At 34.1% G+C, this 26,354-nt stretch overlaps 1 pseudogene; it reads right to left on the bottom strand.

Moving 5' to 3' along the window:
- The window catches only part of LOC137394330 (dolichyl-diphosphooligosaccharide--protein glycosyltransferase subunit STT3A-like), a 41,353-nt pseudogene extending 26,274 nt beyond the window's left edge, over positions 1-15,079 (bottom strand).
- Positions 15,080-26,354: the final 11,275 nt, after the last annotated feature.

Genomic DNA, 26,354 nt, shown 5'->3' with positions numbered 1-26,354 from the left:
CCGTTAATGCGCCCTAGCGGTGAAAAAAACCACAGAATAGACACGCCCTTATATAAAAGTAGCGGCTAATAGTCGGAAAAGTACGGTACTCTATAAAGCGGACAGACAGACAACGATTGCCATTTATATAGTAGATGTCAAGCTATGATGATGCCTCATTCTGAACTTTGACCTCTCCCATATACTTGCGCTATCACTTTTTAGTCCCTAAGTAGCAAATATGTTGTAGTTAGAAAGTTCCATAGATTTCATGTAACACATGAGGTTCAGGTATATAAGATTATGTGATGCGTACAGTAACTGTATGGTTATTGTAAAATAACTACATTTAGATTGTAATTGTCATGTCAGACTAGCATAAACTCATACCAGCTATAACTGTCATATAACAAGTTAGAACTTAAACTAAAATTTTACCGATTCCAATCTTTATAGGAAATATTGACAGGCAGTGCAGGTGGGTTGAGATGTAACACAAATGTGATATGAACTAAGACCTGATAAGTGAACAATATATAAAAGTTGAATGAGTATTTCCTTTTTTGTCATTTCAAGTCAGCTGAGAAATTTACAACCCTTACCTACGTATTTGTTGCTTAAGAACATGCATTCAACCTTCATGATCTCAGCAAGCTAGCCAGCCATTATTGCTTTCAAAGATGCACGCAGAAGAACTGCAACAAACCTTGAGCTCTTTGGTGAGAAGGTTTAATAAAGGGAGTGAGACTCAAAAAAATGTCAACCAGGGAAACACAGATGTTTGTGATGTCAAATTCCATGTTAAAATAGAGCAAACTTTGAACAAGGCAGCTGATGTGACCACAAACCAGGAGACCAATAGAAACACAGCAGACTTTACCTCAAGAGCCTTTAATTTTTATCTATAACAATAACACAATGCCAGTTATCTATACTTTTTCTGCCACTAGTTAAAAAAATTGATCTGTAAAATACTGTAAAAGCCGCAGTGATTTTAGTTTCAACATGGGAAATATGGAGCATGAACAAGCATAGGTAGCTAAAGAAAATTAATGTGCAAAGACTTCTTTGACAACTATTATTGTGCCGTTTGATGGCGAGTATATATATAAGACGTGTCATTAAAAGAGATTACCATAGTTTATTCCTGTTAAAACTAATATCAGATAACAAACACTAACTAAACCATTCTCCTTACTATCACTATTATGAGAAAAGTCAGTAAATCTGTCAAAGGCTAGGCCATTGTCAAGACGACATGATTATAGCATAGCCATACCAGGATGCTAGATCTGAACCCAGATACTTATCTATCTGACAATGTACTCAACTGTCAGAATAAATAAAGTAGCCAGAAACAGTATAGCAGATTTTTAACCATTTTTAACAAAGCTTCATAAATAATTGGCAACCAATCAAAACATTCTAAAAACAAAACAGAAACAACTTTGCCTAAAAATTCTCTCAGCATACGAGTGCATTTTAAGCAAGATTGAAGTACTGACCCTGCCTGCCCCTGCCCAATACTTCAACGTTTGTAGGCAAGGTTGAAGTGCTGCCTCCTGCCCTGCAAAATACTGCCCCTGGGCAATACGTTACCCATGGGCAACAGGTTGCCCATAGGCAGGGTCCAAACTCTTCCCATGGACAGCATACTGCCAATGAGCAGGATCTAGACCCTGAAGGTATTTTTACCATCTTACATAAAGTATTCAACCACACCATGTCATATGGCCCAGCGACTTATTACTAGCAGTTGCCTATTTCTGTGCTCTTATTCAACTGTCTGTGTGAGACATGGGCGGTAACTAGCATAAGACACCGCATTCCGTTGACACGAATGTAAATGTCACACTTCATTTCACTACGACTGCTGAAGACTAGGCCACAGCGAGACTGTTTGGGTTCTTCTTTAGTTATCAGTTGGTGTTTGATTAAGAATTACATTTTTTTAAATTAAAAACAAATTATCAACCATGGAAGTTTCCAAGAAACGCTAAATTGACAGATAATATCAATCATTTATTAATGAATGGATGTCACAAGTTTTAAATAAAAGTTACAAACAAAACAGAATCTTTGATGTATGTTCAAAGTGTTGCTGTGTTGAAAGAGTACATTAGTCTTCGCTACACAATGAAACATTAACACTCGATATAAACAAAAGTTTTAGGTCTGTGAAACCATCAATGAACCAACATTTTGCATTTAATCCATAGTTGATATTCACACCTATCTTAACTCTGTAATAAACCTACATAATGTTAACCTTCCCTATATCTGTGTACATGAATATACATTGTAGTTGGGTGTGACGAACTTATTAATAATCTTTGAATAACAAGATTGTAAACAATAAGCAAGGCTTCTGTTAGGACTATTGTACCTTCATAGCTACTGTAAAACCTTTAATTGAACAACCCTCATATTTCTTTATTTGACTGCTACTATAGGGGAAGAGTTGAAAAAAGAGCGACACCTTTTAATTGAACGCCAGTTGATTTGGCCGCCACCTGGACATTCTTTGATCTTTGCGAAATCATAATAGCGAGTGATCAGTAAAAAGGTGTCCGCAAACTCATACTAATAACGACGGGGTTACATCAACGATAATTAGTTCTTTCGTTGTTTTTGTTCGTATCGAAGTTCATTTACAAATTTGAAGTAGGACACAGGCTGTAATATCATTGCGGGTTAATTGCAAGCAATATATATTAACTGGTAGAGATTTTTTTGGTTTCTCAATACATATTTTGAAGACATATTTGACAAGTCGAAGGTAAGTTAGCCGATTTATTGCATCTAACAAGGTTAATATTGAATCACCAGAAGGAGGGCAAAATATAGGTGGCATTCACGTCGGCCGTAAAAGAGCTAAATGTATCTTCAGAATTTTGACGAGACATTTGAAAAATACGACGCCCGCCTCCATTTGAACGCCACCTCTATCTGACTACCACCATAGAGGAAGGGTTGAAAAATAGAGTGCCATGGCATTCAATTAGGAGTTTTATGGTAACTAAACACATCGCATAAGGTGGAGAGATAAGTGTATTATAAAGGAAACATATCCGACCTGCTAACAGTAGAAATACTTTACTCAAGACAACCTATTACTGTAGACGCCCCTATAATGTACACATCCTATAGCGTAAATTCTACACGACGTACAGAACTTTTGATAAGTTTGTTAAGTGACTAGCATGACAACCGGTCAGACCTCTTCAACGAATGAAACATTAGATATAGGAACTGACCCGGTCGTACTACCTTAAACCAATGTTGCTTTAATTGTCATGACAACTATCTAGGCTTCAGAAAAAGTGAGCGTTATTGGCCAAGCTATTACAAATACTTACCCTACAGATGAAAAGGCCATGAATATTGGGGAACATATTATCAAAACTGACCATTTATTAGAAACTACAAGAGGTGCTGACAGGATTATCTTCAAACCTGGCACGAGTTTGGTAACAACGACTGATAGTGACCGTCTTGTTGAAGTTAATCGTTCCACTTCTAAAGCAACTGAAGCTGACCTAAGTACTACGAAGCAAAGTTTGAAGCCACCAGGACAAAGCGTAAATGCGACAACTGATCTACAATGTAGTTTATTCAAAAAATGACCTAACAACTAATATATTAACCTCAGTGCCGTAATCACAGAAACCCGTCAACAAGTAGCAACTCATGAAGTGGTCATAAACGGACCTGACAACCATGTCACAATACAAGATGTACCTCAAGCAGTTGACACAACCGGGTGAAACCATTTTGGCCTGATTGTGACACGCGAGACATTTGAATGCTTCCTCGAATACTTTCCAGCCCAGATGTGAACTTTTGCTGTAATTTTTGCTGTTTTAGGCAGCACTTGACACCAACTATAACTGAATGAGATTTCATCCTTGTCAGGCAATGGATTGAAGAATTATTAAATATTAAAGCTGGTGTGACGCGTGGGACCATAATTTGACATGAAAAACTATCTTGCAATCAATTGCAAAAATCTTCTGAAGTTTTTGACTCATGACATTATCGTTTGGCATGCTCATATCTTTACAACCCTCCTACGAGAAATATGTACTGTTTCATTTTCATGCCTACTTTTAATGATTCTGTGAGGTTTGAGAGAAGGCAACCAACTGTGACGCGCAGGACTGTGGCCCGCGGGACGAAAATAACATTATGAAAAATCCAAAATTTTTCTACATTTTGGAGTTGTTAGACAACAAATTGTCACGATTTGAAGTTACAACATCGAATATACATGTGGCAAACCAACTAATAATTCAAAGTTAGTATATATTATACTTAGTTTATAAGTTTACTTGCAACAAGTTTCACATTACAGTTAATTGGTATCAAAAGATTCACTATGTTTTACTCCGCTGTGTTGTAGGTGCAAAATGTGTGGAAATGGGATTACAAGCTTTTAAAAGCTAAAAAAACGAACAGTCAATTGCAACCATCACAAAAACACTTTGGATTGGAATTCATCTCCAAAACGGCTCAAATGAGACGTAGTTGAACAAGATGGCTTCTGTTTACACTTTCATGCAACCTGATTCGTCGGCATATTTTCACAAATATACTTCATGCATTCAATAAAATCATGTCTATGGTCTTTACGCGTTTATTTCATCATAATTGTAACACTGTCACTTTGAGCACTGATATCTCGAAACCTGCCATAAAAGTTTGTTTAATTTTTTAACCTTAGGTTGAAGGAATGCATATCATACTCTGATAAACATGACGAGCCTGTTGGTCACATGTGATAATCCAGAGATGCTGCAGAAATTGTTCGCGCTATTTGGCAAGATGTACGGGTCACATGATCAGATTAAAACTAGATGATTAGACCATGCCGAAACAAAACTAACATAGCAAGCATATATATTTGATCTGGGCTTTTCAATAGAACCCGAATTGTTTGCCATAAGCTAATACTAAGAGATGTTTTATATTGAGCCTTTTATTGGCCTTTTAATTCACGTGATAACACCACGTGTCGAAATAATAACCAAGTTGGCTTGAGTACGTTAGCAAAATAAAAAGAGTTTAGCCTGCGGCGCTTTCGTAATGGCAGCGATTAATCGTTCGTTGTTTAGCTTTTAAGAGCTTGTAATCACATTTGTATATATTTTGCACGTACATCACAGCAAAGTAAGACATGGTGAATTTTTTAATACCAAATAACTGTAATGTGAATTGTGTTGCAAGTAAACCCTTAAAATCATTACATTCCGCCATTATTATTTCCTCCTTTTCTAGTAAAAGCATTTCTGTGATATGATAGTTCCTGCTGGTGCAATAACTGGAGATGCTTTAAGAGGAAAGTTCCTCTGGGTGGTTCTTTTGTCATTGGGGTTTGGCCGCATAAACTTCTTGCCCGCACGGTGCAAATACTTTATAGTGTAGCTACTTTCATGGACTTCCGCTGTGAGAATTTCTCCAATGTTGACTTCAGAGTCATAGGCCAATGCGACTATCATTTGTGGTGAAAACTGTGCTAGTGTTGGTGAAATATATCTTGTGGTTACCTCTTGATTAGATTCGCTGATCTGTCTGTGTGGAATTGGCTCTCAGGGAAAAAAACACCATTCCATCAGAACAACGCCGCTACCTTTTTTATTTGCTATGTGATGGCACAATTGAATGCCATGAAATATAGCCACCGTGGACGAGGTTTTTTTACAGATCTGTGCTGTTTCAGTAATCTTATCTTTTGAAATCATACTTTACAAACCCACATTTGGTTCAAAGATTACCTCATGATTTGACGGCATCACCCCAAGTGTGTATCAGCAGGGTAATATTGACAAACTCCATGTTCTGAGTTACAAAACTTGACATAATAATTCCAACTTTTCATTTCTCTCAAATAAACTGGCTTTTGTAACTTGGAATATCAAGCGTTGCTTTCACATGAAGTGTATTAGAATGAAACCTCAAACAAAGGCAGACATCGTCATATTATTAAAAAATGTCCCGCGCATCACAAATACTTCCATGTGCTTATAAAACAGAAACTTGCCTTATTTTCAGCAAACTGGTGAGTTTGGCTGAGGCATAGCAGCCAAAAATCGAATTATGGTTAACAAATTTTTTACTTCAGATAGCTTAGGAAGAACAGGCTGCCACTAAATGCACTAAAATGTGTCGCATGGGACAAACTATTCATTGCTCGCCTGAATGGTAAGGAAAAATTGCGTTTGTTTGGAAAAAACACTTGGGCTAAAATCTACTCTGTATTCATTATAAATGAAAAGCTAAATTTATTTCAGAATGAATGGCAAAGTTTGAGAGAAGATGACCTATAATAGGTCATCTTAATTATAATAGGTCATCGCAGAACAATAAATGTCCAGCGCGTCACACACAATACCAGAAAAATCTACTTGCATGTCCCATATCATCACGAGAGAAGATTTCATTTACAAAAAAATTAATGTTTCTGTATGTCTGAACATGTTTACTCACTAATTGACAGAAAATTATAATCACAAAAAGTAGAAAAAAAATTGCCTGTGCGCATGACACTATGCCTGGCCTTGCTCAACAGCATCTCTATTGAGCACACGGAGAGCTTTGCCTGAACCGCCAACAAATGTCAATAGAACCAGCTATTTGCGGAGTCATGAATATTCTACTGTTGCAGACATAGCCAAAGACACGCTACAGGTTCTATCAGCCAATCAAAGTAATACATCTACAGAGAAAGCTAGTTGCCTAGACACAAACGAAACATCTACTTTTCAATTCTTGTCAGATAGCACAAGACAAGCAACCGCCAAAGCTGGCACTAAGACTGATGCTATGAGAGTGACGGCTGACAAGTTGACCTCACAAAATGGGTTGCTCTTAAACGCACATCAAACATCTTTACAATCAGTTATATAGCTACAAGAATACAGGGTATGCAAAATCAACATATGGTCATATCCACTACAGTAGGTCAAAAATTAACTCCCAGCAACCTGTTGACAATAAAAAATAAAGACCTCTCACCATCACCGGGCTCTTTTGCCTCGCCAGACCTCTATACAGTCACAAACGATGGAAACGGGTGAAGTACCTGACTGATCAAGTCTGGTATTAGTGGAAATTACAGTATCTTCAGAATTTACGCAAAAGGAAAAAGTGGAACCTCAAACCTGGAGATGTGGTGATAGTTATAGACAATGTACTATTTAGATGCAACTGGCAACTCGGGAGAGTAACTAAAGCCTAAAAAAATAGTGATGCTATGTGAGGCATGTGACCTTGCAAACGTCCAAGAACAAACTGAAGAGACCAGTTTACAAGCTAATACTTCTACATACAACTCCAGATATTGAGAAAACAACAAGGTTTTTGTAAGGGGTGTAATGGAGGTCATCAGGAATTATTCTTCAGCTATGCCCAGGTTTTCCGTAATCCGCTATGTTGGCTTGCTGGGCATAAGTATCTTGATATCAGTTAAGCACCTCATGGTTTACAACACGGTCAGATCTAAAAAAGATAACGATTTGTGAGTTTCTAGCCGCAATTCCTAAATCGGTTGCGGAATGTACATGTAAATTAATTTCCGCGCCTACAATATAACTGGACGTTAATAAGGTCGTTTCTACGCAACTACAAAACTGCTAATGCTGGTTGTACTGAGTAGTTGTAGTAGGCTGTTGTTGTAAATGGTTTTTAGTATACTTTTGAATAGAGCTTGTACATTGATAATATTATTACAAACTATTACGTATGTACTACATTGCAAAACGGTTATTTTATATGACTACAGCAGGTTTTGGCTTGCCCACAAAACAGTTTTACTTTTTCTTCTAATTACAATACAAATTTAAACCTGACTTTTCAGCAATTATTAGCTTAGCTACAAAACAGTTATATTTCTATTAAATACATATTGGAACTTGACTTTTCAGCAAATATTAGCCTAGCTACAAAACAGTTATATTTCTATTAAATAAATCCATTACGTCCATAGTACTACTCATTACATATAATCGCCAACACAGCTACACAGTTTTCAAACCGAGTTAGGAACTGCAGGCTAGAAACTCACAAATCGTTATCTTTTTTAGATCTGACCTTACAACACAAGCTAAAGGGTTAATCTTTGCCTTGTCATATGAAAGCACACCTTACTACCATTGTGAAGAGGACCAAAGAAAACTTCATCAAATAAACATTCGTCATACTACACTGTTGGTATCAAGTATTTTGCTCACCAGTAATGACAGATAATAGAGGTAACGTGGCTTCATTTTGTTTGTTCATACATTCAGTTTGTTTGGGTTTTATGTAATTACTGTATAGCTGCACTCATTATGTACATCTGCTTTGCAGTTTTAAGTTCAACGGAATAAACGCATACACACATTCCAAGCATCAGTCATTTTCAATTGGTCAATGGAACAAACATATACACACACATTCCAAGCATCAGTCATTCTCCATCGGCAATCCATAAAAGACGTAACATCAGGTGTGTCAGTAAAGCACAGATAATAATTAGCAGTAGAATAGTAAAAATATATTGTTGTACTTGACTGCAAACTTGAAAAAGATTTTTTTTTCTTTGGAGAATAAACTTTCCTGCCTGGAAAAAGATGAACAAATTGTTGTAAATTGATGTTGGAGGTATGCGCTCACCTTAACTTATAGTGAAACTAGTGAATATTTTACTAGTTTTACTATAAGTTAAGGGGAGTTGCTGTAAGCTGTTTTATATAACCGGCAATGCATGGTAATATAAAACAGCTTACAAACAGTGGCAGGGAATGTGATTGCATTCGCTAATTTGAGTAAGCTAGCATATGCATTGCTAAACTTCCTAATAAGAGCAAGCTTTAGCGATGTTGCGCGTAACACAGCATTGTTATGCCTTGCTATGCAGAGCCTTTTCACACTGTACATAGCATTTTAACGCTGTGCATATTACGCACAACCTTTTTATGCATATTTTAACTCAAATAATAGCTATCTGCTCAATGAACCAATTATATCCCGTGCGGCTTACTTGGTTACATTAGTCTCCCTGTGGATGGGAGGTTCTGAGATTGAAGCTGCTGCCATGTAGATTTTTATTTCTAGACTTTAATTGCTATAACTGTACACAGGAAAGACAAAAGACCAACAATCACTGAGATTTATATACATGTTTGTATAGATTATCGCATTCATGAACCATAAATCGAGTGAAAGTGATAAAAAAGGGAAAATTTGTTGCTACAAATCAATAAAAATACAGTTACTTTACAGCCAACAAATGAATGTTTGGTCTAGTTTTTCCTTTTTGAAAGGGCAAATGGGTGGGTTTATAAAGATCTTGGAACGGAAAAGACAAATTACTTGTATTTTACTGTTCGTATGACATGAACTTTTCTAGAACAGATTATTCATGTTGTAGGAGTGCCTACTATACAATACACCATCGAGTTACGGCGTCCCTGTTTTATGGTTTTATCGACTTACGATGCGAAACAAGGTGTGTTTTTTTTGTCCTCTCCTTATGGCATTTGTTTTGCCATATGACATTAACACAAATGTTTTTCGAAACTTTAACTTAGCGGTCGGTATGCTGCATACGTTGGGGTCACAAAGATGCCGATCTGTTATTTGCCGAATTTCCTCTCACAACGCCTGAAAGAGATACAAATCTTGCTCTTCCTCTCTCAGTTTAGCATTCTTCGTGTTTCGTAAAACAATAAATTAAGACGCTAACGAAATTAAAGTTTAGTAAAATATTTGCTAAAACTTAGCTTCAAGTGTGTTTAGTAAGCTAAATTCATTTAAGTTAGATTCAAAGTTTATGGTTTACATCGGTCTCAAATTTAAGAATTCCATTCGGTTTGTAGTATACATAGTAATGTTACATTTTATTGCAGACCATAACCAGTAAATTGGTCGCTGTTGACTATAGGTACTAAGGTTTATAAACTATTCTGTTCCTAATTTTAATACAAATGTATAGTACATATATATACAATTTTGATATTTTATTGCCAAGAGGTGTTTGCATTAAATAATTTCTATGTATTTTTATATCCCTCTATCTGTCATATCGCCTTACGATGCCAACACAGGAACAAAATAATGTTGCATGACGGAGGTTCACTGTAATAACAACATCACGGTATTACAAATGAGACTAATATTTCATATCTTTAGCAACACCTTGGCACAATACCAGTTATCCATCGTTTTTTTGACGTCATCACCCTGTTTGCACATGCGCTCGTCCAAGAAAAAGCCGCCTTCTTTGTAGAAAACGATCGTCATTCACTTGATTAATAGAACTTTTCGGTGTTGTTTTGATACTAAAATAAAAAATTCGCAAACAAAAGTATTGTTTGCAATAATTAATTGCAGAAGTTTCATGTTTTTAATGATAAAAGTTGTCCATAAAGATGGCAGACAATGATAGATTGACGTCACGAAAAAGCGAAGGATTGGTAGTAAATTTAACCTAAGCCGCAGCCTAAAATCCACTCACTTGCATTGAATAGTTTTACATACGGAGATTTGCTGTGTTAATTAACAGAAAACTATAATGTAAGCTTGTTATTACTAAAATAGCATACAAAGGACTCAGTTGTCACAAAACCAAATTTCTCAAAGCTGTAAAATATTAAATGAAGACACAACAAATTAAACCATAACTGTCGCGTACAACTTTTATCGTTATTTACTAGGTAAATCAGACACGCTGATTCCAATTTTGTACTCAAAATAAAGATTAGCTCACTAACTTTCAGAGTAATTAAGGCTTTTTTACAGCGTTTTAATATTGGTCTCGAAAACAACACAATCGGCACAACAAGCTTTTTAGGAACAGAAGTTACGTAGGGATGTTTAGACCGATTTAGAATAATAGAGATGGGTGTTTTAAAATCCATTAATATCTAAATGCAGCTTAAAAATAATCTTTCATTTTATGAAAGGTAGATAAGCTATTTAACATTGCATATTTAAAAAAGCGTGATAACAACGCTAGCTTGTGATAAAATCGCGCTTTTTGAGCTCATTTTTCTCAGCGTTCAGCCTATTTAAACATCGTGTAACAAGCTACGAGCAATTTTAAATAGTTTATATACCTTTCATAAAAGACATTATTTTACAGGCTGGATTTAGATAATAATGTGTTTTAAGACACCCATCTCTATTATTCTAAATCGGACAAAACATTCCTAACTTCCGTTCCTGAAAAAGCTAGGTTTCGTCACATGTTTGTTTGTTTGTTTATTTTTTTTCATCTATAATATAACCACAAAAAATAACATGAAGAGTGTTTCTAACAGTATAAAAAGACATGAGAAATAGAAAAAAATGTCACTCCAGGGAAGGTGATGATGAGGTCCCTGTGCGCAATAGCAAGGCTAATCAAGGCCCGGAACCTGAAAGTAGAGTCAGCAGAAGTATGTCTAGTTGGTTTAGCCGTCTGGTTGTCTGAGGTAGCGCTTCAGTTCATTTTTGAAAGAATTAGCATTTACAATTTTACGCAGTGTAACCGGTAGTCGATTCCATAGCAATGACTCCTGATGATCCAAACAACATTGACCAGCTTTTGTTTTAAACAATGGTATTTTTAGGTTTATGTGTGTTTGACGAGTAGTTAAATGTGTTATCGTCCTGTTATTGTTTGTTTTGTAAAATGTGTTGTGCGCTTTTATTAGTACTTTGTATTTGTATAACTTTTTAATAGTTAAAATTCTATTTAAGTTGAATAGCGGATTAGCTGAAAAGTCATAAGCTTTCTTGTTAATTATTCTGAGTAAACGATTTTGAAAAACTTTAATTTTTTTTAAGTAGCAGTCTGGAGCATTTCCCCATGCCTCAACACAATACGAGAGTTTGGAATTGATGAAGGAATTGTACAGAATTAGCAAAACATCCTTAGAGAGGTACTGAGACAATCGAAAAAACAACCCAGCATAAGGTCCAAAGTCTTTTAACAGTTTGGATATATGATTGCTCCAATTCAGCTGAGGGTCAATAAGTACTCCCAAAAATTTTGTATTGTCAGATCTATTTATTGCATGACCATTAATTAGTAGGGATTGTTCATCAAAGTGGTACGAGTTCTGTGGGTTTTTTAATAAAATGTAGCAAGTTTTGTTGAAATTAATTGTTAGTTTATTTTGGTTGCACCAACTCTGAAGGATTTTTAGTTGTTCATTTATTGAATGCATTTGCTTGTGAAGGTTTTTGGATTAAAAAAAAAGATTAGTATCATCTGCATACAATATTGGTGAAAGTACTTTTAATTGACATGCTAAGTCATTAATATATATCAGGAACAAAGTTGAACCCAATACAGATCCTTGAGGAACACCACATTTTATAGTTTGTGGTGCTGAAAGGGTAGTATTTATTTTTGTTCTTTGACTCCGATCTTTTAAGTAGTTTTCTATCCATTTAATAGCTGTTGATTTGAAACCAACAGACTTCAATTTTAATAACAATATATCATGGTCAATGGTATCAAATGCTTTGCTGAAAGCTATAAATATACCAAAAACACAATTTCCCTTGTTAAAAGCTTGGAATGTTTTGTTTGTAAAGGAAATAATTGCATCTCTTGTTCCAATACCTTTTCTAAAACCAAATTGATTAGAGTCTAGAATGTTATTGCGTTCAAGATAGTCCATGATTTGGAAATTTATAAGTTTTTCTGTGATTTTGCTAAATATCGGAAGAACTGAGATAGGCCTATAATTTTCACATTTATTTATGTTTTCTTTTTTATACAAAGGGTTAATTCTTGCAATTTTCATACCATCTGGAATAATTTGTGTAGTTATGCTTTTGTTTATGATGCGGGAGAGTATACAGCCTAAAGAATTAGCATTGCGTTTAATAACTTTGCTTGTAATACCATCTAAGCCAGCAGCTTTCTTTTCGCTTAAAGAATTTATTGTGTCTATAATCTTTTGGCTGGTAACTGGATGTAATTCAAAGCTTGGATTGTAATCGGGTAGTCTATAGCTCAAAATTTCAGTTGGAAGCTTTTTTGCTAGTGAGGGTCCAATGTTAGTAAAATATGTATTTAGTTCATTAGCTATTTCTATATCTGAACATATTAAATTGGAAGCGTTGGAAATAGCTTCAAGTTGGGTTGGCACTCTGCAAATTTTTGATGTTGATTTGTTCAATATTTGTGTGTTAATTACTTTCCAAGTTTCTGAAGCATTGGAGCAATTGTTAAAACTGTCCTTGAAATAAGAAAATTTTGCATTCTTTAATTCGGTTGACAGTTGATTTTTGAATTTGTTGTATTTAAGTTTTAATTTCGTATTAAGAGGAGACTTAGATAACTGGCGGTAAATATTGTATTTCTTTTTAATTTTATTCAGCAAAGCATTGGTCAGCCAAGGTTTGGTATATTTGAATCTCTTGTTCCCGAAGGACCCAGACCTCTCAAGAGTGCATTTTGCAATCAGATTTTGAAGTGTTTTAATAAAAAGGGTGTAATTTGTGTTGAGACATTCAGAAATAAAAATATTATCCTAATTTGTATTTGTTATATATTGTACTAATCTATCGTAATGAATATATTGTTTATTTGTGGTTGAAAGGTTACTGATTTGATCGATAAAATTAGAGTTTGTTGTACTTATGTAAAAATTAGGTAGATGGTCACTTAAATCACATTTAATAGTTCCTGAAAATATGTTGTTTTCCATTGTGTTTGTTAAAATATGATCTAAACAGGAATTATTTTGCTTTGATAGTCTTGTTGGAATTGTAATAGTGTTTTCAAAATTATATAAGGAAATTATGTTTTTATAGTTTTCACTTGCTTTTTTATCTAAATAATCAATATTGATGTCACTTAAAATGAGGTACTTAGACTCTGAGGTAGTTGCAAGAAACTGGTCAATGTCATTTAGAAAGAAATCAAGGTCGGAACTAGGCCTGCGATAAATTATAATTACCGTAAGGGAATGAACTGAAGGGCCGCCAACAAGTCTAAAAGCGTGTACATCTGCCCCTCTCATTGTGATATCCACCGTCTCAACGGCCATGCCACACCGCACATAAGCCCCAGCAACACCGCCCCTGGAGTGTCGCTGTGTACCTGAGAAAAAGTAATTCTGCAATGTAAAATTTGAAGCGTCATTCTCGTAGAACCAAGTTTCAGTAACACATATCACATCAAAACTAGTGTTAATTGTTGAAAGAAAATATTCAAAGTCGGTAAATTTATTCTTTAAACTCTGACAATTAAAGTTCAAGACATGAAAACTATTAGTGGGTAACCGAAGCTGGTTGAAAAAAAATACAGATTGTGGTACACAGTCTACACAAAACTCTGCCATAAATACATATAAGCACCAGTAATAAAAACAAATCATGATTACTGCGAAGCTTCCAAATCATCCAAGTCACTTCGGGTTCTTATCTGAACAGCATCTGATTCAGGAGTTTTACGTAGGTAAATTCTTTGATTGAAAGTCCAAATAAACCGGAAGTTTTTGTTTGTTTTAAATTTTCGAGCTTTCCAGAATAGTTCGTTTTGTTCTCTACTTAAAACTTTGTTGATGTAGATTCTGTTTTTCTCTTGAAATCCTAAAAGTGAAGTATCAATAATATTTCTTCTGTATAATTGAAAAGAATTGTCTCGTTTAGTTGTCTGGATAAATTTAACAAGAATTCTGGGAGTCTGTCTAATCCTATAAATATTGTCAATATCTCGTGTAGGGTTGATGTCATCAAGTTTTGCTACCTTCAAAAGTTTTGAAAAACCTTCCATTAAGTTCTCGCCACTTTTAAATGGAATTCCGTTCAGCTCTATGGCTTTAGCTCTGTTGAGATGTTCATTAGCTTCAACACGCATTAGCAAATTATTATGTGTGGTTGATTGTTGCATTTTTGTTTTAGCTGATTCGAGTTCATTAACTTTAGATTTGACATCGTTGATCTCTTCTTGAAAATTTTCTAGCGACAACTCATATTCAGCTTGCTTGTTCTCAATTAAGTCCAAACGTTTGTGTATTTTGGCGACATCCGATATCAGCTGAGTTAGTTTTAGATCAATAGAAGCAAGAGTGATTTGGTCTCCAGAGTGTGAAGCAGATTCTCCTCGTTTTGGTCCCATATTGATCAGAAATGTAATGGAAGACTTACCAATTTCAGGGGGGTTTCACAGTTAACACCAATTACGCCCCCTTATTGCAGTCATGTGCTTGAATTCTTTCTCTTGTGTTCTGTAGCTAGTAAATACTGTATTCTGTAAACGCCTTGATAGGGTATATATCAGCGGTCGAGTATGTGTATTGTGTTTTGCGTATATAGAAATATGTATATGCGTAAATAGAGACATATTTATGGGCGGAGCTTGTAATGCCGATTGTGTTGTTTTCGAAACGGATATTGAAACGCTTTAAAAAAGCCTAAATGACATTGAAGATTAGTGGACCATTCTTTATTTTGAGTACAAAATCGGAATCAGCGTGGCTGATTTACCCAGAAAATACGATGAAAGTTGCACGTGACAGTTAAGGTTTAAGTAACAGTATTAAATGACCATGCAAAAATGCAGAGTTCGAATGTGGAGGCTCTTCATTCATCAGAAGAAGTTTTATTCTGTTCTTATGTCTTTCCAAGGTGCACTGCTTGCTGCTCTGAATATTCTGAGACTACGCATGCCTTCAAAGTAGTGCTCTAAGTGAACCAGCTTGTAACAGGTCAGCAAGGTAGTAACTTATATTTCAAGCTTCAACAGGTTTACTGTGCAAGAAGACAAGCAGCTTGTGTCTGTTTATGGGTCAAACGGAAAATACACATGAAAGCGTTTGACCAGCGAACTTGTTTCTTTTTAAATGATTTCAATGAGCAGGAGATCTACAAAGAGTATGAAAAATTTACTTTCGTGCTTGTTCTTCTTTTAACACATTTACTAGCGACCCAACTAACAACGACATTCCTGGGATGTTCCGTAACGTTACGCTGAAATAACGTTCCAAGCAAACATTGTCATAACGTTCTACAAACGTTATTTGATGATCATTGTAGAATTATGTTCTAACAATGTCGCAGGAACGTTGCATAGAATGTTGTGCAAAAATATTATCATAACGTTCAGCAGAATGTTACAGGAATATACTTTGCTAACGTTATCATAATGTCGTTAGAGAACATTATTAATGAATGTCCCAAGAATGTCCCAGGAACGTTACTCTGGAATGTTCGAGTGAAAACATTCATATAACATTGGCTTGAAATGTAACTGGAATATTATGGGGTTACATCATATTTACATTCAAATAATTGTCCCAGCAATGTTTCAGGAATGTTACTTTTGAATGTTCGAGGGTAATGTTCATATAACATTGGCTTGTAATGTAGTTAGAACATTATGGTGTTACATCAATTTTACTTTCAAATGAATGTCCTAGCAATGTTACAGAAATGTTACTTTTGAATGTTCGAGGGTTAACATTCATAGAACATTGGCTTGCAATGTAACTAGAATATTATGGTGTGACATCATATTTAACTTCAAATGAATTTTCTAGCAATGTTTCAGGAATTTTACTTTTGAATGTTTGATTGTTAACATTCATATAACATTGGCCTGCAATGTAACTAGAACATTGTGGTGTGACATCATATTTAACTTCAAATAAATGTCCCAGGAACGTTATTCTGGAATGTTCGAGTGGAAACATTCATATAACATTGGCTAGCAATGTAGCTAGAATATTATGGCGTTACATCATATTTAACTTCAAATGAATGTCCTAGGAATGTCCCAGGAACGTTACTCTGGAATGCTCAAGTGAAAACATTCACATAACATTGGCTTCCCAACTAACAACGGCATTCCTGGGATGTTCCGTAACGTTACGCTGAAATAACGTTCCAAACAAACATTGTCATAACGTTCTACAAACGTTATTTGATGATCATTGTAGAATTATGTTCTAACAATGTCGCAGGAACGTTGCATAGAATGTTGTGCAAAAATATTATCATAACGTTCAGCAGAATGTTACAGGAATATACTTTGCTAACGTTATCATAATGTCGTTAGAGAACATTATTAATGAATGTCCCAAGAATGTCCCAGGAACGTTACTCTGGAATGTTCGAGTGAAAACATTCATATAACATTGGCTTGAAATGTAACTGGAATATTATGGGGTTACATCATATTTACATTCAAATAATTGTCCCAGCAATGTTTCAGGAATGTTACTTTTGAATGTTCGAGGGTAATGTTCATATAACATTGGCTTGTAATGTAGTTAGAACATTATGGTGTTACATCAATTTTACTTTCAAATGAATGTCCTAGCAATGTTACAGAAATGTTACTTTTGAATGTTCGAGGGTTAACATTCATAGAACATTGGCTTGCAATGTAACTAGAATATTATGGTGTGACATCATATTTAACTTCAAATGAATTTTCTAGCAATGTTTCAGGAATTTTACTTTTGAATGTTTGATTGTTAACATTCATATAACATTGGCCTGCAATGTAACTAGAACATTGTGGTGTGACATCATATTTAACTTCAAATGAATGTCCTAGGAATGTCCCAGGAACGTTACTCTGGAATGCTCAAGTGAAAACATTCACATAACATTGGCTTCCCAACTAACAACGGCATTCCTGGGATGTTCCGTAACATTACGCTGAAATAACGTTCCAAACAAACATTGTCATAACGTTCTACAAACGTTATTTGATGATCATTGTAGAATTATGTTCCAACAATGTCGTAGGAACGTTGCATAGAATGTTGTGCAAAAATATTATCATAACGTTCAGCAGAATGTTACAGGAATATACTTTGCTAACGTTATCATAACGTCGTTAGAGAACATTATTAATGAATGTCCCAACAATGTCCCAGGAACGTTACTCTGGAATGTTCGAGTGAAAACATTCATATAACATTGGCTTGAAATGTAACTGGAATATTATGGGGTTACATCATATTTACATTCAAATAATTATCCCAGCAATGTTTCAGGAATGTTACTTTTGAATGTTCGAGGGTTAATGTTCATATAACATTGGCTTGCAATGTAGTTAGAACATTATGGTGTTACATCAATTTTACTTTCAAATGAATGTCCTATCAATGTTACAGAAATGTTGCTTTTGAAAGTTCAATGGTTAACAATCATATATTATTGGCTTGCAATGTAACTAGAATATTATGGTGTGACACCATATTTAACTTCAAATGAATTTTGTAGCAATGTTTCAGGAATGTTACTTTTGAATGTTTGAGTGTTAGCATTCATATAACATTGGCTTGCAATGTAACTAGAATTTTATGGTGTGACACCATATTTAACTTCAAGGGAATTTTGTAGCAATGTTTCAGGAATGTTACTTTTGAATGTTTGAGTGTTAACATTCATATAACATTGGCTTGCAATGTAGTTGGAATATTATGGTGTGACATCATATTTATTTTCAAATGAATGTTCCAGGAATGTCCCAGGAACGTTACTCTGGAATGTTCGAGTGCAAACATTCATGTAACATTGGCTTGAAATGTAACTGGAATATTATGGGGTGACATCATATTTACATTCAAATAATTATCCCAGCAATGTTTCAGGAATGTTACTTTTGAATGTTCGAGGGTTAATGTTCATATAACATTGGCTTGCAATGTAGTTAGAACATTATGGTGTTACATCAATTTTACTTTCAAATGAATGTCCTATCAATGTTACAGAAATGTTGCTTTTGAAAGTTCAATGGTTAACAATCATATATTATTGGCTTGCAATGTAACTAGAATATTATGGTGTGACACCATATTTAACTTCAAATGAATTTTGTAGCAATGTTTCAGGAATGTTACTTTTGAATGTTTGAGTGTTAGCATTCATATAACATTGGCTTGCAATGTAACTAGAATTTTATGGTGTGACACCATATTTAACTTCAAGGGAATTTTGTAGCAATGTTTCAGGAATGTTACTTTTGAATGTTTGAGTGTTAACATTCATATAACATTGGCTTGAAATGTAACTGGAATATTATGGGGTTACATCATATTTACATTCAAATAATTGTCCCAGCAATGTTTCAGGAATGTTACTTTTGAATGTTCGAGGGTAATGTTCATATAACATTGGCTTGTAATGTAGTTAGAACATTATGGTGTTACATCAATTTTACTTTCAAATGAATGTCCTAGCAATGTTACAGAAATGTTACTTTTGAATGTTCGAGGGTTAACATTCATAGAACATTGGCTTGCAATGTAACTAGAATATTATGGTGTGACATATTTAACTTCAAATGAATTTTCTAGCAATGTTTCAGGAATTTTACTTTTGAATGTTTGATTGTTAACATTCATATAACATTGGCCTGCAATGTAACTAGAACATTGTGGTGTGACATCATATTTAACTTCAAATAAATGTCCCAGGAACGTTATTCTGGAATGTTCGAGTGGAAACATTCATATAACATTGGCTAGCAATGTAGCTAGAATATTATGGTGTTACATCATATTTAACTTCAAATGAATGTCCTAGGAATGTCCCAGGAACGTTACTCTGGAATGCTCAAGTGAAAACATTCACATAACATTGGCTTCCCAACTAACAACGGCATTCCTGGGATGTTCCGTAACGTTACGCTGAAATAACGTTCCAAACAAACATTGTCATAACGTTCTACAAACGTTATTTGATGATCATTGTAGAATTATGTTCTAACAATGTCGCAGGAACGTTGCATAGAATGTTGTGCAAAAATATTATCATAACGTTCAGCAGAATGTTACAGGAATATACTTTGCTAACGTTATCATAATGTCGTTAGAGAACATTATTAATGAATGTCCCAAGAATGTCCCAGGAACGTTACTCTGGAATGTTCGAGTGAAAACATTCATATAACATTGGCTTGAAATGTAACTGGAATATTATGGGGTTACATCATATTTACATTCAAATAATTGTCCCAGCAATGTTTCAGGAATGTTACTTTTGAATGTTCGAGGGTAATGTTCATATAACATTGGCTTGTAATGTAGTTAGAACATTATGGTGTTACATCAATTTTACTTTCAAATGAATGTCCTAGCAATGTTACAGAAATGTTACTTTTGAATGTTCGAGGGTTAACATTCATAGAACATTGGCTTGCAATGTAACTAGAATATTATGGTGTGACATCATATTTAACTTCAAATGAATTTTCTAGCAATGTTTCAGGAATTTTACTTTTGAATGTTTGATTGTTAACATTCATATAACATTGGCCTGCAATGTAACTAGAACATTGTGGTGTGACATCATATTTAACTTCAAATGAATGTCCTAGGAATGTCCCAGGAACGTTACTCTGGAATGCTCAAGTGAAAACATTCACATAACATTGGCTTCCCAACTAACAACGGCATTCCTGGGATGTTCCGTAACGTTACGCTGAAATAACGTTCCAAACAAACATTGTCATAACGTTCTACAAACGTTATTTGATGATCATTGTAGAATTATGTTCCAACAATGTCGTAGGAACGTTGCATAGAATGTTGTGCAAAAATATTATCATAACGTTCAGCAGAATGTTACAGGAATATACTTTGCTAACGTTATCATAACGTCGTTAGAGAACATTATTAATGAATGTCCCAACAATGTCCCAGGAACGTTACTCTGGAATGTTCGAGTGAAAACATTCATATAACATTGGCTTGAAATGTAACTGGAATATTATGGGGTTACATCATATTTACATTCAAATAATTATCCCAGCAATGTTTCAGGAATGTTACTTTTGAATGTTCGAGGGTTAATGTTCATATAACATTGGCTTGCAATGTAGTTAGAACATTATGGTGTTACATCAATTTTACTTTCAAATGAATGTCCTATCAATGTTACAGAAATGTTGCTTTTGAAAGTTCAATGGTTAACAATCATATATTATTGGCTTGCAATGTAACTAGAATATTATGGTGTGACACCATATTTAACTTCAAATGAATTTTGTAGCAATGTTTCAGGAATGTTACTTTTGAATGTTTGAGTGTTAGCATTCATATAACATTGGCTTGCAATGTAACTAGAATTTTATGGTGTGACACCATATTTAACTTCAAGGGAATTTTGTAGCAATGTTTCAGGAATGTTACTTTTGAATGTTTGAGTGTTAACATTCATATAACATTGGCTTGCAATGTAGTTGGAATATTATGGTGTGACATCATATTTATTTTCAAATGAATGTTCCAGGAATGTCCCAGGAACGTTACTCTGGAATGTTCGAGTGCAAACATTCATGTAACATTGGCTTGAAATGTAACTGGAATATTATGGGGTGACATCATATTTACATTCAAATAATTATCCCAGCAATGTTTCAGGAATGTTACTTTTGAATGTTCGAGGGTTAATGTTCATATAACATTGGCTTGCAATGTAGTTAGAACATTATGGTGTTACATCAATTTTACTTTCAAATGAATGTCCTATCAATGTTACAGAAATGTTGCTTTTGAAAGTTCAATGGTTAACAATCATATATTATTGGCTTGCAATGTAACTAGAATATTATGGTGTGACACCATATTTAACTTCAAATGAATTTTGTAGCAATGTTTCAGGAATGTTACTTTTGAATGTTTGAGTGTTAACATTCATATAACATTGGCTTGCAATGTAACTAGAATATTGTGGTGTGACATCATGTTTAATTTCAAATGAATGTCCTGGGAATGTCCCAGGAACGTTACTTTAAAATGTTCGAGTAAAAACATTCATATAACATTGGCTTGCAATGTAACTAGAATATTATGGTGTGACATAATATTTAACTTCAAATGAATGTTCCAGGAATGTCCCAGGAATGTTACTCTGAAATGTTCCAGTGCAAACATTCATGTAACATTGGGTTGAAATGTAACTGGAATATTATGGGGTGACATCATATTTACATTCAAATAATTGTCCCAGCAATGTTTCAGGAATGTTACTTTTGAATGTTCGAGGGTTAATATTCATATAACATTGGCTTGCAATGTAGTTAGAACATTATGGTGTTACATCAATTGTACTTTCAAATGAATGTCCTAGCAACGTTACAGAAATGTTGCTTTTGAATGTTGGAAGGTTAATATTCATATATTATTGGCTTCCAATGTAACTAGAATACTATGGTGTGACACCATATTTAACTTCAAATGAATTTTGTAGCAATGTTTCAGGAATTTTACTTTTGAATGTTCGAGTGTTAACATTCATATAAAATTGGCTTCCAATGTAACTAGAATACTATGGTGTGACACCATATTTAACTTCAAATGAATTTTGTAGCAATGTTTCAGGAATGTTACTTTTGAATGTTTGAGTGTTAACATTCATATAACATTGGCTTGCTATGTTGCTATGACATTATGGTGTTATATTGTTTTTACTTTCAAATAAATGTCCCAACAATGTTACAAAAACGTTACTTTGGAATGTTGGAGTGTAAACATGCGTATAACATTGGCTTGCTATGTTGCTATAACATTATGGTGCAACATATATACATAGTTGTATAACTGGTTCTTTTAGAGCTTTTGTTGGTAGTTTAATAAATACGCGGACAACAAACCATTAATAAAAAAATTAATTTTAGTTTTACCCATTTTGCCATCCTCCTATGCAAATATTGTTTTGACTAAAACCAATTGATAACAATCATTTGTCTTTTTCATCATAACAGCAATCATTTTACTTTTCTCATTTTTGCATGGGAATTATTAAGAGCTTTATGGATATTCATTATTTTGAGAAATCGAGCACAATGGTACAGAGAGTTTTAGACATTAGCCAAGTGTGATTAAATTATGAGTTGAAATCAGGAACATTAAGGTCAGGCAAGTATATCCTGACCCTTACGGTTTTCACCGCTAGTGATCACTTCTAGATCACAAATTTTCAGCTGAGAGATATGCAATAATATTTAGAAAAAAACATATTTAAACAAATTATGAACTTGCATCTAAAATCAACAACGCTGTTGACATATTTGCTTGGAGCACGCCACACAATATTTTTATTTTACATACAAAATTACATAGAAGTTACCTTCTCATTTTGCAGCAAGATACATTAACTTCGATTGATGTTTTAAGAATTTGGGAGTTGTACCACTACGCTTTAACAGAAGGACATTTTTTAGTTTTACATTAACTCGTTTTTATTAAATTGCTATAATAATTGATGCTTGCAGTTTCCTGAAACTAACATAGTTAAACTGCAGTAGTCAAAAAATGGAAAGTAAGAATATTGACTTGCTAAAATTTACGAAAAGAAAGACACTGTATTCACTTTGCATACAGTTTATAGATGCTCTTAACTGAAGATCCTAAATACTAGGTATGTAAAATAATACTACAAAGTTTATAGCAAAAATGACAGACTATCGCTGTATGCGTTTTGACCATAAACTCATTAGTAATAGTTACCTGTTAAAAATTTGAGAAAAATGCAAAAGTAGTTGAAAGGAGCAAATTTCAACAATAATACCAACTGGTACTAACTTCAGAGAGCGCTGAAAAAGTGAAACATCGGCTAATTTGATAACAGGCCAACACAAAGAAGTTTGAATGCAAACAAAGAGTTTCTAAAGAGGAAAGTGTAGCAGTAATATAAATTTAACGAGGTTATAAAGCTGCAGCACTTACTAGTTCACAGTAGTTGCATCTGTTTAGACTGTTCTACATTTACATTTGGTAAATAGGCTTAAAGCATTCAGCTACAATTGTAGTTCTTAGAAGTAATGATGATGCAAAAAACAGTCTTTATATAAATTGACAAACAACATTTTATTAACAAGTACTTTGATTCTATGTGTGTAACATCAACTGATATGTTTTAGAGAAATTAATAATACTACGACAAGGTTTTAAAAATTGTAGCATTAAGTACTGAAATTCCAAAAATGATAATTCAATTGGCTTGCCAGATATTTGTTTTTTAACATTAAACACTTTTACAAATTATATAGACGAAATACAAGTAAGTTTAATATGTGTATTAGTATATTTTAAACAAATTTTTCATGTTTACAATTTGTTTCGTAAGTTAAATGTTTTCAACCAACTAACTAAAAATGTATTTTGTTGAAACTATTTCAAAAGACTTGAGTCTGTTGTTGTGAGCCTGTGCAATATTTTTAAACATTTTTGGTTTGAGTTTTGATTTATTATACAAAAACAACATTGTTTGAATACTTTCAAGTTACTATTCAATACTCGATTTATTCATACATTTTATTTGCATAACATAGTACCGAAAGTATATACCTTTCATTCAGCTAAATAATTTAGTTCTGTCATAATGTTAAAATAATAATAAATGATGATTTTACCAAATATGGCAGTTTTCATCAATTTACTAGTTATACTAAAGACCTGGAAAGGAGTTGTTATACTGTGGTGTGTTTTATCAGGATGTTTCGCAGCTTCTGTTGTTGTCAGGTTTCAATTCTTTTGCAGCATCGCATGGTACTAAGCATAAGTTTTAGGGTGCAGTAAGAGAAATTACTGTAAATTGTATCAGATAATTGCTAGTAATTCTAGAGAAATGCTATGAGGCAAGTTTAACACCTCATAGATGCAACTTTCCAAGGAAGGAAAACTCTAACTGGAAAAAACTGGGTAATCTGTTAGAGTCAAGCGTAAGTTTTTGCAGCAAACTATTGAAGTAGATTGCAGCTGAGTACATGCTTGAACTGAATCAGTGTTTTTGCATTACATAGAAAAATACATGTGCATGTAGAGAGCTCCAAGTCAAGTCAAGAAAAGTTTATGAAAATCTTTAACAAGTTCACATTAAATTAGTTTAAAAAATTCATTTTTATCATGTTGCAGTTCAGATCCCAATAGGACCCTGAAGTATATGCTAGATTACTTAGGCTTTAGAATTGTTAAAATACATCATATATAGAGATGATACTAAGCAAAATGGCTATAGTACAATGCAACCACAAACGGTTTTTCTATTGTCTGTTTGGGTAATAGGGTTTGTGCATTTAAGGTATATCATATTCCATTTACCATGAAGATAATGTTGAAGTAAAATGCTTAGATTAGCAGTTAGTATAGCTACGGCTCAGTAGTCCGCATCAGACAGCTCTTAGCTTTAAAAAAGAGGGTTGTATATTAGAAGACACAACATCATTGTTCAGGCTTGTCGACACATTTGGTTTTTGCTTGCGTACTGGCTATCACTTTCCATGTGATTTTATTTGCCGAGTTTTTATGCAAAATTTTGTGTTAACACTATGTACATAACCATAATCTGCAAATGGAGCGTTTATTTTCTTTTTTTGCATTTCTGGCTAGTTGATGTTCTAAACCAGTCAATCACAGATGTCTCTAAAATAATAGACAGGGGCTTACATGGGATTCTTGATAGACCAAAAAAGTAAGCTGAGCCTAATGAATAAACAACAGTCTAGTCTATATATATATATATATATATATATATACTCATGCTACAGACAGTACTGTTTCGGCTATTGAAGCCTCATCAGTGCAGCTCAGAGCTTTGGCAAGGGACACAAATCCCATTACCAATGAGAGTTGACTTCCTGCCACGAAACAACTGAGTTGCCTCGCAGACTTTAAAAAAGTCAATGTGCTGGCACCAGAGTGCTCAAATCACAAATGTGATGAGCTTTGCACATATTTATATATATATATATATATATAAATATATATATATATATATATATATATATATAGTCAAATTAGATTGAATAGGAGGCCACTTTGGAAAATATATCCACGATATAGGGCTTTCGGATAATAGGAGGCTTCTGATAGGAGGCTTCGCTAGAAACGTGCTTAAACAACTCTACTCGTCATGCTGATCGCATACGTATCTATTTTGCATTTTGCATAAATTTTGCCGGAAAGTTCAACATTTTGAAAAATTTTGCAGGTTAGGAGGCTCTGTAGTTTGAAATGGAGGACCTCCCATTAGCGTAAAATTTGAAAATTTTTATACAAAATTCTGAGTTGTCTTCTCTTTTGCAAGAGAAGTTATCTTCTCATTAAATTCAGGGCCTCCTATTATGTTTTTATATCTTGAATTAGATAGTCCTAGTTCCAAGCTCTACTTCTTTTCTTTTTATATAAATTTAGCTAACTATGATATTTAGTTGGTTCTTTTTACTTGTAATGAACCTTTATTGCATCATTTAATTTTCTATCAATTGGTTAAAAAGGCGAACTAATCCCTGAAACCCCATTTCAGGGATTTTGTCAACAGAAACTAAGAAAACCGATTTGCAGGCACATCTGTGTGTGCTTTGATCTAAAGTTTATCATACGTATTATTCATAAAATTGAAAACTTATGCTTTCCCTTAATAGCTTGTTAGTGGGC

The sequence above is a fragment of the Watersipora subatra genome, chromosome 4, assembly GCF_963576615.1.
Source record: "Watersipora subatra chromosome 4, tzWatSuba1.1, whole genome shotgun sequence".
Lineage (NCBI taxonomy): Eukaryota > Metazoa > Bryozoa > Gymnolaemata > Cheilostomatida > Watersiporidae > Watersipora > Watersipora subatra.
This window is presented reverse-complemented; position numbering and strand designations above follow the sequence as displayed.